At 47.2% G+C, this 15,135-nt stretch overlaps 1 protein-coding gene across 1 annotated transcript in view; it reads right to left on the bottom strand.

Moving 5' to 3' along the window:
• Nucleotides 1–15,135, bottom strand: part of ADCY5 (adenylate cyclase 5) — a 118,169-nt gene that overhangs the window by 73,161 nt on the left and 29,873 nt on the right. The gene's annotated exons all lie outside the window — the stretch shown is intronic.

The raw sequence follows: 15,135 nt of genomic DNA, 5'->3' as shown, positions 1-15,135 counted from the left end.
TTATACTCCAGTCACATCCAGAGCTGCATTCACAATCTTGCTGTTACATCATGGCTTATACCCTTGTCTTCTCCAGAGCTGCACTCACAATTCGGAAGATTTCCTTCAGCACTCAGGCTGAAAACCTTCATAGGGGGAGCCGGATGAGGACAGTCAGAGCGCACCCGCCCCCCCCCCCCCCCCCCCCCCCATCATTCTCACTTACAGGCCTATTACAGTAATAGAACGCATTCCGGGGTCTCAATCAAATTGTGAGGCGGCGTTCACATCGAGACTTATTGATGCAAATTCTGTCTAAATCCTCATTGGAATCAGCGCCATTTTTAGAACCTATTAAATTCACTGGGAAACTAGGTCGTAGTTCGTAAAGCTTTTTCCACGTTTGCATTTAAATATCCGCGCCACAGAAAAAAAGATAAACACGCGAATTCTTGACTTCGTCTTCGCGGGTTATGAGTGGCTGCACACAAATCTGTCCCTGGATTGGGCTGAATCCATGTGCACATTCACATGCAAATCCGCTGTAGAATTCTTCGGATTGCTGCTGCGGTTTATTGTGGCAGAGTCGCGTTCGAAAAAATGGATTTGGAGCAGCCGCTTTTATTTACAAGGATTAGATTTGCGTCTGCCCGCACCGCGCCGACTGATTCCAGGCATGGTGCAGCAGAGGTAACGCAATTTTCTGTATGCTTACAAGTAGCGTTAATGTTACGGATTTTCCACAGCCAATTCTATTGCGCAAAATCTGCAGCATTTCCGCTAAGGGTGAACATCCCCACACAATGCAGCTCCCTGGCCTGCGTGGTAGCTGCTCAGAGCTGCAGCCTGCGTGTCAGTGTGTTCTACACACAGCCTACCCAGCGACGGTCATCGGTCCTCCAGTAGCGGATATTGGGAGTAGTGAATCATTAACCCCGCTTCCCCCGTAGAGTCTGTGCGTCAGACTTGTGACAGCGAGATGTAGAAATGATATATGAGACGGGGGTGCGATACGATAACCGCTCCCAACAACAATGTGACATTACTGGTAGCGGATTACCGACCGGTGAGGCGCAGCGGTACAGGGCGCTACTCTGGGGACTGTCAGGTAGCAACTGCTCTCCGGCAGAAGTCGGCGACTCGGACACGGCAGTCTTATCAGTAACCTGCCAAAAGGCACATAGCCAAATCACATCCTGAAGGGTTCACAGGTCATGTGTGGTTGAGATGGGAATATCCCTTTAACCCCTTAAAGACGTGGGCGCTTTTTTTTGGTTTTCCTCCCCACTTTCAAAATATTGTCTTTTTCCATCAACATAGCTGTCTGAGGGCTGGTCGTTTTTGCTTGAAGAGTCGAGAGAAATGGAAATGGGAAAAAAAACAAAAAAAACCCCACAATTTCGCCATCTTTGCAGGGATATTATGAGGCCGATACTGAATTTATGTAGTTTTTTTTTTGCTTTACTACTTTTAAAAAAGAAAAAAAATGTAATGAATTTCCCGCCATCTTCTGACCATAATAACTTTTTAATTTTTCCATCGATTTAGTAATTTGAGGGATGTTCTGTATTTCGTATTGGTCCTCATTTCGAGTACCTACAACTTTGTAAATCCCTTTTTTCATGGAGATGGGGTGACCCAAAATAAGCGTAATTCTGGCGTTGTGTATTTTCTTCTGATCCTGTTGACTGTGCAGGATAAATAATGGGTCACTTTGGTAGATCGGACTTGTACGGATGCAGCGATACCACTTTTTTTCCATACATACACTGTAAATACACAGGCACACAAGAAAGTTTTTGTTCAAACTTTTATTTTTCTACTAATTAATAACAAATTAAAAACTTTTTTTTTCTTCTTGGGCCGCTTTCACACAGCCGAGAAAACTGCGCAAGATTTGTGCATTGTAAGACGTAGAAATATGAACCCCATTCTTTTGAACGTTAGCACATCCTATCTTTGGGCGTTGTCGCAGAACGCACTGCCCATGGTTTCAATGGGGCTAGCAAAAGCATCAGACAAGCATTCGCAGGGAAATGGCACGTTGGTTATTATTGTTCTCCTCAATAATTGTATGCACTATATAAATGAAGGACTAATAGACCCGCACAGATCCAGGGAGAAGACAAACTCCATACAGATGTTGTCCGGAGCTGAACCGAGGATGCCAGCACTGCAAGGCAACAATACTAACCCCTGAGCCACCGTGCGGTCGTTACGGATGCAGCAATACCAAGTGTGGGTGGGGGGGGATTTGTCATTCAAGGAGACTTAAACGTGCAATCTCGGTATTTCTCAGATAATATACTGCAGTATTCCGGTACTACAGTGTATTATCACTATTCCTTCCTATGACAAGCCATGGTGGTTCAACATGCCATTAACTGGCATCCAGTTGCCTTGGTAACCCATTGGCCAATGTTGTGACAGAGCAAGTGCCCTCCCTCTGTTAACCTCATACATGCCGAGATTAACAATAACCATGGGCTTGTAAGAAATGAAAGCAGGAATCGGTGTTCTCATCAGTCCCCTCTGCTGATCACAGTCAGCACCCACGGTGGATGGTGACAAAGATACATCATGTCATTGAAACCCCTTCCCACCCAGAATGTATATATATGTCCTGTATAGCAGCACAAACCTCTCCTGCCCTGATAGTTTGTTACATTGTATCAGTGCAGCTAACATGTATCAGTCTGAAGTCCAGGAGATTTAGATCACAAAGGACACAATTGTAACAAACCCTCAGCTGTGAGGTCTGAATAGGTTTTCAGCTTCCTCATGAGTAGAAGAATGTTGCCATTCACTGACATGCTGCAGCCGCATCGGGTTCATCACAGTTTACATACTGATGTAGGTGAATCTGCTGGCGCAGCAGTAAGGGCAGGGCTGGCACCAGCACCCAGGTAGGTACCAGGGCCCATTGCATCTGGGGATAAGCCATGATTTGTCTGTGTAATCCTGTATGATATGGCAGGCGGTCGCTGGGTTGTAGGTGGCACGTTGGCCGCAGTCTTCACACGTCCGTGCGGTTACACAATACCCAGGTTGTGGATGGTGAAATACCTTGCGTTATCCCTCAATATCTGACAAGCCGGATGGCACGTTGCTCTGGGGAATTCTAGAAATGTAATTCAGCCGCCATCTACATCCAGCATTCCAACTTGTAACAAGTACGAATCCGATGCATTTCTATCAGTTGTGACGCGTCTCCGTCCGACCAGTGGTAGTAGGGATCAGTCACAAGGAGCGACTTCAGAGACAGGGATCTACCGCAGTTTTCAGGCAGAGGAGTCTGACTGCCTCTCATCAGGCTGCGGACACTGGAGTATGTGGCAGTATTATATGGATCCTCTATGGCACGGTTATAGGAGCATACATTTAGGTGATCACGCTGCTCCGTATGGCATTGCTATATGCACCCAGCACAGCAGTACTGTTAGTATGGCACAGTTATATGAGCGCTGGATGGTGGTTCACTATTGGGAATGTTACAACTGCGCTGTTTGTACGCTATGGGGGTGCATTATGTGTGATCTGTGTGACACTTAGGCCCAATATCCATGGGTGGATTGGAGTCCGCAGCGGAATCCGACCCTGCCCGTGCCCGTAGACACTGCTTACCCATTCGGGTCTTCTATTTTTTTCACTGCGGATGTGTGCGAAAGCGCCGGCCGGCACAGTGGAGTTTTTTTCCCCCCGCAGAATCAGTTTCCAGTCCGCAATTCAATTGCGGATCGGACGGCTTCCATTGACTTCAAAGGAAGCCGTGCATGCGGTAACCGCACTGAAATGGCGCATGCTGCCATTTTTTTTTTCCCTGACCAAAAGGTCCGCAAAAGAAATCTGCGTGCTTTAATTCATGTGCGGACGCTCATGCTTCCCTATGGGCAGCTTCATTCACATATCTTCGGCGCGGGAGATCCGCCCGTGGACATTGGGCCTAATTTGTACTGTATGGTAATACTAGCTGCTCTCTAGCTGGCAGTAGTACTTCTGCTCCAGATGGCACTGCCCTAGGTGCCCAGTGTAGCAGTATGGTTTGTGCCTCATATGACAATGTTATTGGTGCACTGTAAGGTAGTACTATTTGTGTGTTCTACGGTAACATTTGTGTATAGCCCTATTACGCACATTTGTATGACACTTCTTTTTGCAGTACATGATGGTAATTGCTCTCTATATGGCAGTAGTATTGGCGCTTTGTATGGTAACGTGTACGCAGTGTGTGGCTCTTACTTGCGGAGGTATTATGTGGCACTGTTTGGCAGTAGTGGTTGCAGCTTATTATTTACTGCTATTTCTTTCCTTCCAAGCATGGAGCACGAGACACTCAAACCGGTCTCACCGTACGTCTGGCGGGAGCAGGTGCAGGGGGATTTTTTTTTTTGTTGACTCGCAGAATTGTCGTCATTTATAAATCAGGAAATCCAAGAAAACCTGCATGTGACGGTCGGCACGTGAGCCCCAGTTACATCGCGCCCACCGAGACGCGGCAAGGGTTAACCATCCGTCTCTGTTCAGATAGTTACAGGGAATGGGCCGGATCAGTGATGTAGTTTAAGATGTCTGCGTTTGTCGTCATGGCAACAGGATAAGGTTGTTTTTATAGAAGTCACAGGAATGATGCACAGAGAGACCCAATAATAGAGAGATTGATGCAATCCAGGCCGGATTTGTCGCCGTCAGTGCTGGGACCATGGCGGCGGCGGGAGGGCGGCGGGGGGGGGGGGCAGATCACACAACGCTATACAGTATCCGGGGTGCAGGGATGTCTCCAGCTCTTCACACGGGGCGCATGGGTGTCTCCCACCATTTTTTTTCGTACGCTCATAATAGAAACAAGGGGATAACATCGGTAGTACCCCAATTATTGTGTACGGTCTTTCCAGCGATTCAGGTGTAACTAGTGGATGATCCCCAAGGAGCAGACTAGATACAGAGCCGGAGCCGCAGGAGGCGCAAGCGCCGCACTGGTCGCTGCAGGGGCTTAGGTCGGGTCCCGATGCAAGAATGCTCGCAGCGGGATCCGACCCGGGCGTCTGCAGGCGGCCAGGGTGGTATTTCTATTTGTACAGTGTGGCTGTTTTTAGCTGTTGTATGGCAGCATTACTTGGGTACTGTACAGCGGTACTAGTAATTATTAGGAAATTACAATACCACTGTTTCTGGTGACGCAATGCGCCACACAGCTCTGCTACACGCACCTCGCACGTGCACACACACACACCTCTGCTATGTTGCTTTCGTATATTAGCTGCATGTGATTTTATGAACTTGTTTACTATCTTGGCTTGTAGCCTTTGCATGTTTGCTGCATGAGATTTACAAACTTCAGCTGGTGGCTGAGGTGACATCGTGGCTTGTCGCTGCATTAGCTTCACGGCGGCGTTGAACCCTCTGTGGTGACATGTTTGTTCGACAGCGACGGTTTGTTCCAACACTGGACAACGGATCCCTATTAGATGAAGGCTGGACTGGTCTTGGCAGCATATCATCACGTTGAGGAGATGTGAGGATATTGGGAAGGATTACGCTGCAATGTTGCTGGTCAGTATGTACCGCCAGCTATGTATGTGGACATTTGTGAGGTGTCATTTATTGGAGTCTCCACACAGGTGTCCAGCTGTCTCACAACCACCTACAAACTGCCAGACTGAGTACTGCTGTATCCATAGCAACTGAGGCCAGAGGGGTTGGTGGGGGATGTAGTTCACTCATAATCCCTAATTCAGCTCAGAGACCATGTGACTAATCACATGAGGATGACGACATCATCACAGTTACTGTCAGCACACAAACTACGGTATGTATGTGTAAATCTGTGAGGTGTTATTTATTGGAGTCTCCACCCAGGTATGCAGCAGTCTCGCAACCAGCTACAAACTTCCAGACTGAGTACTGCTGTATGAATAGCAACTGAGACTATGGGGGATGTAGTCCACCCATAATCCCAAATTCACTGCCCAAGGAGGATAAAGGACCTATAAGGACGTGTATTTGGGCACTGTACAGCGGTACTAGTAGTTGGGCACTGTACAGCGGTACTAGTATTTGGGCACTGTACAGTGGTAATGCTCAGCCACTGTACAATTTAATAAACATCAGAGGGCCTATCCATACAAATATATTTATAGTCTGACCCGAGAAGTGACCCTGTCCCCGTTACAAACCTCTTCCTTCTTGTTACCAAGAGCCAACGCCGCTGCCTGCCACAAGCTGACAGCGCCATTATTTGTCTGTGTAATTATCTGCATATAATACACATTTATTACTCGTGACCATGGAGCGCCCTGGTAAACAGGATTAGTCACAGGTAATATCCAGCGCTGAGGCTGGACAGCTGCTGATGGATCCTTATCTGCACCAACCAGAGCTGAAGGTGGCGAGACTGGAGCAAAATCACAGCTGTCCGAGTGGTACAACAATACGACCAATAATACAGAAGATGAGATTTCTCCATCATCCTGTCTTCACGAAACAGAAAGTGACGACAATCAGCTGACAACAGATATCTCACATCAGGTAATACAACAGTGCAAGACAACTATAGGTCATTCTCAGTGCAACACCGGAAGAAGGAAAGCAGAATCATCAAACTGAGGGAAGACTAGAGCTGCACTGACTATTCTGCTGGTGGAGTCACTGCGTACATACATTACTTATCCTGTACTGCTCCTGAGTTACATCCTGTATTATACTCCAGAGCTGCACTCACTATTCTGCTGGTGGAGTCACTGTGTACATACATTACTTATCCTGTACTGCTCCTGAGTTACATCCTGTATTATACTCCAGAGCTGTACTCACTATTCTGCTGGTGGAGTCACTGTGTACATACATTACTTATCCTGTACTGATCCTGAGTTACATCCTGTATTATACTCCAGAGCTGTACTCACTATTCTGCTGGTGAAGTCACTGTGTACATACATTACTTATCCTGCACTGATCCTGAGTTACATCCTGTATTATACTGCAGAGCTGCACTCACTATTCTGCTGGTGGAGTCACTGTGTACATACATTACTTATCCTGTACTGATCCTGAGTTACCTCCTGTATTATACTCCAGAGCTGCACTCACTATTCTGCTGGTGGAGTCACTGTGTACATACATTACTTATCCTGTACGGATCCTGAGTTACATCCTGTATTATCCTCCAGAGCTGCACTTACTATTCTGCTGGTGGAGTCACTGTGTACATACATTACTAATCCTGTACTGATCCTGAGTTACATACTGTATTATACTCCAGAGCGGCACTCACTATTCTGCTGGTGGAGTCACTGTGTACATACATTACTTATCCTGTACTGATTCCGAGTTACAACCTCTATTATACTCCAGAGCTGCACTCACTATTCTGCTGGTGAAGTCACTGTGTACGTACATTACTTATCCTGTATTATACTCCAGAGCTGCACTCTCTATTCTGCTGATTGAGTCAGTGTGTGTATAGTTACATTACTTTATAACTCAAAATCAGAACAGGATAAGTAATGTATGTACACAGTGACTCCACCAGCAGAACAGTGAGTGCAGCTCTGGAGTATAATACTGGATGTAACTCAGGATCAGTACAGGATAAGTAATGTATGTACAGAGTGACTCCACCAGCAGAACAGTGAGTGCAGCTCTGGTGTATAATGCAGGATGTAACTCAGGATCAGTACAGGATAAGTAATGTATGTACACAGTGACTCCACCAGCAGAACAGTGAGTGCAGCTCTGGAGTATAATACTGGATGTAACTCAGGATCAGTACGGGATAAGTAATGTATGTACACAGTGACTCCACCAGCAGAACAGTGAGTGCAGCTCTGGCGTATAATACAGGATGTAACTAAGGCCCCTTATCCACGACAGTGATTTCACCGGCGGTAGATCGCTAGCGAATCACGCCGGCTGAAGCTTTCCATAACGTTGCTATGGAAAGCGCCGGCCCTGTGTCCATGAGCAGATAATAATTACAATTCTCCGCTTGCGAATGGCAATTCACAGCATGCCGACTCCTGCTCTGGGCGGCGGCTTCCGCAGCTGAGATTTGCCGCAAGATACCGCAATGCCCGTGGACAGGGGGCCTAAGGCTATAAGCAGTGTTCCCCACCAAGGTTCCATGGAGCTCCTGAGTATCTGCTTCTAGGTTCCTGAGTAAATGTGCACATCAGGAGTCGTCTTCACAGTTTGGAGGGGAAGTTGTAGGAGTTCTAGTAAATGATCCCCCTCAACATCCACACTATGACTACTAGAAGTCCCCGTGCGGCTGATGGACCCGCCGTGTCCCGGGTGTAATATTCACTCGTCTGCTTCCTTTTCTCTGTGAATTATTAATACATGCAAACCGCACAAAAGACAAACAGGCAATAACAAATCAATGACAAGAAAGTTTCAAGCAAACCACAAAATATACAAAGTAATCTTCATCAGCGGCTGGAAAAACTGTGCAAATAGTGACCGACCCCGAAGAACTGAGCGCATCAATGAGGAGACAGACCGGGAGCGCAAGCCGGCGTCACCGCAGGATGAGAAGCCGCAAGGAACAACCACCCCCAACATCCGAACTTCTGCCTTGCAAGAGATCCTGCGCAGGTCCGGCCGAGCATCACTCCGCTCATAAGCAAGACGCAACGTAATAATCCCCCCATCAGTCACACTGCATGTCACTAATCACTGCGAGCCCACCATAATAACTACATGGTCATCTCTGCAGCTGTAGTCAGACTCAACACCCTTCCGGATAGATCCTTGCACTAGAATGCTCCATCTATTATGTCATACCACAATGCTCTGTGTATTAGAGCTAGAATGCTACCAGTCTGACATCCGGCTACACTTTATTGTACTAGAACGCTCGGGCTACAACACTGGGATAGAACGCCTCGAGAATTAGAATGCTTCGGTTACAACATCACCCTATAAAAAGCCAATTACTAAAGGTCACCTTAATTAATGCTCCAAGCAATACATTATAGATGTATAGGTATTCTATTAGAATGCTCCAGATATTAGATTACATTAGACAGCTCCATGTCAATCAGTCAGACTAGAACGCTCTGCAGCTCTCCAGGTACTAGATCACACCATGATGCTCTAGGTATTACACGGGACTAGAATGCCCAAGTATTAGGTTAGAATGCTCCATGTATTCTGCAAAGGTAAAACAAATCCAGCCCCTAGAACTTGTCATTTTGCTGCACAAGTAACTCTGCATGCAGCCAGGCCGCTCTAAATACAGGAGATGGAATAAATCCTCCCCAGTGCCACCTATTAGAAGGCAGCATTCCTTCAAGCCAAAGTCAGACTTTTTATACAAGCCTTGTAACAATGACCGGGAATTACAAGCAAAGCCAGACTCCATGTACATACAGCTGTTTCAGGGTTTTTGCCCTTCATCAGTGTACAGTAGGAGTCTGGCTTTGCTAGTGAGAGGTGGCACTGTGGAGGATTTATTCCATCTCCCTTATTTGCATATTACCCAGAGGAGCGTGCATGGCCATTTGAGTCTCCTTACTTAGTTTATAGTTGCTCTCCTAAGGAGAAAAGATAGCGTTTTAGACCCCCGTCAGGCCGCTCTCACACGGGCAGGTTGGATTCGGCATGCGGTGGCCCGCAACGGAATCTGTCTCTGACCCCAGCCAGCAAGTGCCTGCCTTCTTCTGTATTGTGGATGACCGTGAACACTCGCTGTCGGTCATACGCAGTACAGATTTTTTTTTAAACATGTTTTTCCCGAACTGTCGCTAGCCAATGATGCGGGTACCCCCAACCTATCCGCAATGTCAACGGGTCGGATAGCTTCCATTGACTTCAATGAAAGCCGTCTGTGCAGAATCTGCACAAAAAGAAAACATGCTGTGATTTTAATTCCGCTTGCAGAAATTGCTATCGCTACTCGCTCATCTGAGTGGAGATGCAAATGTTCTGTTTTTTAATGCGTGTGGAATGTCGCTGATCCTCCGTGGGGGTGATAATCAGAGATTCCGCAATTCTAATCTGGTCGTGTGAGACCGACCTTACATTTTGGACAGATCTGTAAATAATCAGAGTTACCAGAGTCTGAGAGGGGCGCATTATTGGGATGTGAGAAGCTGGATGGTCGTATCGATGAATTGTCCCCCACCGGCCGTTCTGACGACTGTTAGGGGGTGTTGGGACCAGTGGATGTGTGAGGACACACAAGGTGACCGGGCTCAGGACCCCCGACAGACCACCAGTAGAGAGGAGCGTCAGACCAGAGGGCTCCGGGCAACTACTATAGACCAGAGGGCTCCGGGCAACTACTATAGACCAGAGGGCTCCGGGCAACTACTATAGACCAGAGGGCTCCGGGCAACTACTATAGACCAGAGGGCTCCGGGCAACTACTATAGACCAGAGGGCTCCGGGCAACTACTATAGACCAGAGGGCTCCGGGTAACTACTATAGACCAGAGGGCTCCGGGTACTACTACTATAGACCAGAGGGCTCCGGGTACTACTACTATAGACCAGAGGGCTCCGGGCAACTACTATAGACCAGAGGGCTCCGGGCAACTACTATAGACCAGAGGGCTCCGGGCAACTACTATAGACCAGAGGGCTCCGGGCAACTACTATAGATCAGAGGGCTCCGGGCAACTACTATAGATCAGAGGGCTCCGGGTATCTACTATAGACCAGAGGGCTCCGGGTACTACTACTATAGACCAGAGGGCTCCGGGTAACTACTATAGACCAGAGTGCTCCGGGTAACTACTATAGACTAGAGTGCACACTGTCTAATATCCCCAGAGTGGAGCATAGTTCTAGTTAATATGATGAATGTCCTCAGTATATAAATTCTCTCAACTTCAGCGCGAAGGAATCAGTGGCGCTCAGATCCGTAATAAGGAAGATTGTAATGAGTGAAGAGGAAATTGAGGTGATGAGTGAAGCCAGGAGGAGCGCCATCTAATAAACGTCTCTATGGCGATCTAATCCTCAGCCACCTCTGCTGCTCACCATAGCATGGAGTTCATTCTGTGCCCATGGTACCACGGAGCAGCGCTCGCTCACCATAATCTCCAGCAAACAATCGCCAGCGGCTGCGTGGGACTCCGGCCAATCACACTTGGCTTTCATCCATGTTGTAAATTAGTAAACCGGTCTGAGTCCCCCAGTTACTAAACCCAGATTGCAGTAATTTAGCCGGTGCTTGTGCCCTTAGGTGACCCAGATCTCCCCACGTGCAGTGGCCCCCGCCATCCGGAGACGTTACAGGTAAAGCTGCCACTAGATGCGGAGAAGTAATCACCTGCGTGTATATATGGTCACCAACCCTGCATATAAGGTCAGAATCAAATGGGCATAAGCGCATTACGCCACATATTTGCACAATGGGCACTGCATACTTGGGCATGCTTCACTGTACTGTTTGCCTGCGCAAATCATGAGCATTTGTGCTTGCAAAAAAACACGCATCCATGCCCCCATTCATTGAAATAGGCGATTAGTGTAATTAGCTCAATAGGTTTTCTTTCCCTAAGCAAATGTGCAAGCAAAATACGCTTCTCTGAACGAAGCCATTAAAGTCAATGGGTTCTATTCACTGCGTGCGCAAAACGCTGCACAGATACATTCGTGTGAATCTGACCCCATTGTGCAATTACCCCCCATACAGCCTCAAGGCACCTCTCCTACTCTGGAGACCCCAGCACAATACATGCTCTACACCCCTCGTTGATGCCCCTCCTCCTTATTGAGGCTCCTCCCCTCAGTCCATGTGCAGCAGATTCCAGATAATCTTCTTTTTCTCCCAGGGGATCAGTTTCCTGTAGTTTATAATCTTCTGTCTTTTGCTGTAATGTAATCATCTCTCTCTGCGCTGACATCCAACTGACCCTGTACTGATGGAGAAGCTGAATGAGCAGCGCCAGAGTGTAAAGCATGGGGGAGGTACAACGTTACAATATGGCCTTTAAAAAGGCAGGAGGTAGACTGTAGACTCTGACGGACAATGGAGTCAGTTATGGCGGCTTTCACATGGCTGGAATATTTCCGCAGGCCGCAGCGGAATTTAGAGTTCTGTGAAAAATTCCACGCGGCGAATGTGCAGATTGTGAAGCGGAATTGAAAATGGCAGAATCCTGCTGCAGCTCCGCATCTGTGCTTTCTAGGTCTTTCTGATGTTAAAAACACAAAAAGCATGGGTTTCATAATTCTGCATTTTCACTCACTTTCGCATCGTGTGATTTTATCGCAAGTGTGAAGGTCCGATATTGCGCCAATGTGTGTTTTTCACGCCAATAACTTGTTTTTTTATTTTAAAAAACCCCTCGCATCACTTCTATACAATTGTGATCATCAGGAACGTCAAAGGATTACAAGTGTTGATTACAATGGAAACAACGCATCACCCGCCATCACACGTCTTTTAAGGTCCCATTGAATACAACGGGCGAGGCGTTCCGCGGGAACACCCAGAGATACAACGTGCGGCATTTTGCAAAACCTAATTTATTACACCTCTGCGATATACATGAAAATCATGTTTCAATAAAGGGAAAGAAAAGTGCATCTACTTGTGAATGCGATTCGATTTTATTATTCTTTTGCTGCAATAAGAAATAATTGGCCTTTCTCCAACCAAATAACCCAAAATGAGGACGTGACGCGATTTTTCAGTCTCTGACCATCGCTGATGTGAATGGACACATCAAGGGCCCCCGCACACTTGATTTCCTTGTGCGTTTTTTTTTTATAGCTATTTTGCAGCGTTATTTCAACGTGAGAGTCAATGGGACGAAAATCGCAACGCGCTTAACATTAGGAAGTCCTATCGACTTATGCGCTAAATAAACGCAGCAAAATCGCGTGAAAAAAAAAATCGTGTGAGAAAACCGCTAGCGGGAGCCCTAGAAGTAAAGTGTTCTTTTCATGCGCGATATCTGACCATATCGCACATCGTTCAGATCTAGTTTGTGAATATTGCCCACATGAACGCGCTCTAATCACACGGCCGATAAAGTCGTGCAGGATTTGTGCGTCGCGAGATGCACGAGTATGAACCCCATTACACACACATGAGTCACGCGGCACGTCTCATCTTTCTGCGTGCTCTCGCACTGCACCTAGTTTACAGTGGGGCCGGCGCCGGGTGCACGCGATGCAAGGTCTCCTATTGAAAACAATGGGAGAAACTTCACAAATCTCCAACTGACGGCCGCGCTGGAGGATCACTGCCCATAAAAATGCCTCACATCCTCAGGGAACTCGCACGGTTGGGAGCGCAAAATGGGAGCGGGATTCACAGCACAATATCGCGCTCGCCCCTGTGAAGTTGGCCTGAGGGAAGTTTCACACAGGCGATAACATCGCGCAATGCGAGCGTGTGAAAAACACTGAATTATGAGACCCATGCTTTCCCTCACATTTGCGATGTTTACACTCATGCTATGTTGCGTGCAAAAAAAAAAAATATATATATATATATATATATATATATATATATATATATATTAATAAATATATACTCTCCCCTATCCTTCAGCGTTTTTTTTTTTTTTTTTTTTTTTTAAGTCGCCCATGTTTTCCTATAAAACCTTCGTTTTATCGCATCTCAAGCGGCAGCGATATTTTTGAGAGAAAAGGCATTGCTCATGCTCAAAAATCACATGAACAAAGATGCGGTCTTACCCAACAGCAGGATGCCGGGGTTCGCCTGCAGGAGAATAAGGCATTCCAGCAGCAGGGGAATTCCTTCTTCTCCCCTGGAGGAGAACCCCATGATCACACTGCTGGGGATTTCCTAATTTTTCCCAACAAGGGAACCCAGCATCGCACTCGGATTTTAAGGGAGTCACCAGCCATGAAGCAAAGCTCTGAGGGGAACCCCTTCAGCTTCAGTGGAAAGAGAGAGAGATGAAGGGGGTTCCCCGGGGAATCCCTCCCTTTCTCTGCATCTTTTCAGTCAGTCATGGCCGTGTGAACGTCCGTGACCCTCGCAACTAGCGCTGTAGAAGACCTTCTGTCCAGATGACTTTCTGCAGCTCTAGCTGCGATTTTTGCATGCTGCTAGTAGCTGTGTGATTTTGTAGCTCGTGTGAATGAGCCCCAAGGCTGCTACCGGTATTACACGTATTTCCTGATTGCTGGGTTGCACTTGCAAGTGCAGATGCAGCCCAGCAATTAGCACAGTTAGACGAGTGTCGAAGGCCCTGAGGGTCCTTTTAGACAAGCGATTATGGTCTAAGGGCGCCTTCAGACAATGATATGTGCAACTGCGCTGTGAATGAGGTAGATTTGCGTGCGTATAGCTGCATTGTACTGTACGCTTTGCGCACACAGGGCCTGTTCACATGGTTCTATTTTCTGCGTGTTGCACGGGCAAGTTTTGAACACGCAAAGATGTGTACAAATATGGTCGTCTGAAGGAGCCTATAGGCTGCTATTACATAAGCACTAGCGGCAGATGACTTCCTGATAATTGCCAGGCTGTACCTGCAACTGCAGCCCAGCGGTTGGTGCTATTACACGAGCGTTCTAGGCATGTAATAGTGCCAACTGCCAAGAAAATGCGAATGCAAGCGTTTGTGTAATCGCATCCTAAGGGCTCCTGTCCACGAACAATAGCGCATTGCGTTACTCGTGGCGATAATCTGACCGTGAGTAACGCAGTGAGCCCTTTCCATAGCGTTGCTATGGAATGGTCAGCGCCGGCGTCCACGAGCGGAGAATCATAGCGATCCTCTGCTCGCGGGACTCAAATTGCGACATGCCACGATTCTCCACGGTGAGCCTATCAGATAGGCTCACCTCGGAGAGCTGACAGCGCTCCCTCCTCCCCCTGCTAGCGATATTCCACCTCGGCCGTGGACAGGAGGCCTTCCAGTGCTGATTAATTTTACAATGTATCTAGTAATTTAGAACTTAAAGGGGCAGTCCATTTCTCACAATCCCAATTGCAAGTGAGCATGCAGAGAGCTCCCTCTAGTGGTGGCCGCAGGCAGATAGAATTCTATTATCTAAATTTGCTATACGGTCACATAGAAGGTGGAGATTCACCTTAAGGGTATGTTCACACTTAGTGGAAAATGCTGCAGATTTGCCACAGCGTAAAGCTACAAGGAAAAATTCTGCAGCATTGTTGCAAAAGAAAGTTGAAATGCACGCCATCGGTGCAGACATGATCTAAAA

This window comes from Eleutherodactylus coqui, chromosome 8, assembly GCF_035609145.1.
Source record: "Eleutherodactylus coqui strain aEleCoq1 chromosome 8, aEleCoq1.hap1, whole genome shotgun sequence".
Classification (NCBI taxonomy): Eukaryota; Metazoa; Chordata; class Amphibia; order Anura; family Eleutherodactylidae; genus Eleutherodactylus; species Eleutherodactylus coqui.
The sequence above is the reverse complement of the archived record's forward strand: the minus strand, read 5'-3'. Positions and strand labels throughout refer to the sequence as shown.